General features: G+C 48.8%; 1 protein-coding gene across 1 annotated transcript in view; it reads left to right on the top strand.

Annotated features, from left to right (window-relative positions):
* SLC4A4 (solute carrier family 4 (sodium bicarbonate cotransporter), member 4) overlaps positions 1 to 434 on the top strand; it is a gene marked incomplete at its 5' end in the record, with an annotated part of 65,928 nt that overhangs the window by 31,437 nt on the left and 34,057 nt on the right. The gene's annotated exons all lie outside the window — the stretch shown is intronic.

Genomic DNA, 434 nt, shown 5'->3' with positions numbered 1-434 from the left:
TGCCGCCTTCGGCTCATGATGCTCTATCCATCCCAGAAGCCTTTTTTTTTTTTTTCTTTTTAATTAAGTTATTTTTTTTCTTTTACAATCGTGGCTATTTCTGGGATTCCTCAGTTTTCGTTCCAGATGCTTTTAGTGGGATTGTAGACCTGAGTTCTGAAATCACGGGGCTTCGCTCCCAGTCCTCTAGAGCTGTGTCTGCGTTCTCCTGCTCTCTGAGGACACAGAGTAAGTCGGATGAGTAGTCTGTGAGCAAGCAGCATGTCAGGTTTACAGACAAGGAGAAACGGAGGAGAACTGCTCCAGCTCTTTGTCTCTGGGGTTTTTTCTTTGTCTCTCTGGTGTCAGGACTCGGTGACTTTTGGCCTGTCGGTGTTTTGCCGCTGGGACCTGGGTGACCCAGCAGCGTCGGTGTCAGCAGCCTGCGGCTGCTT

This window comes from Buceros rhinoceros, unplaced genomic scaffold (genome assembly GCF_000710305.1).
Source record: "Buceros rhinoceros silvestris isolate BGI_N320 unplaced genomic scaffold, ASM71030v1 scaffold13210, whole genome shotgun sequence".
NCBI lineage: Eukaryota > Metazoa > Chordata > Aves > Bucerotiformes > Bucerotidae > Buceros > Buceros rhinoceros.
Note: the sequence above shows the minus strand (reverse complement) of the source record. Positions and strands in the feature narration are given on the sequence as shown.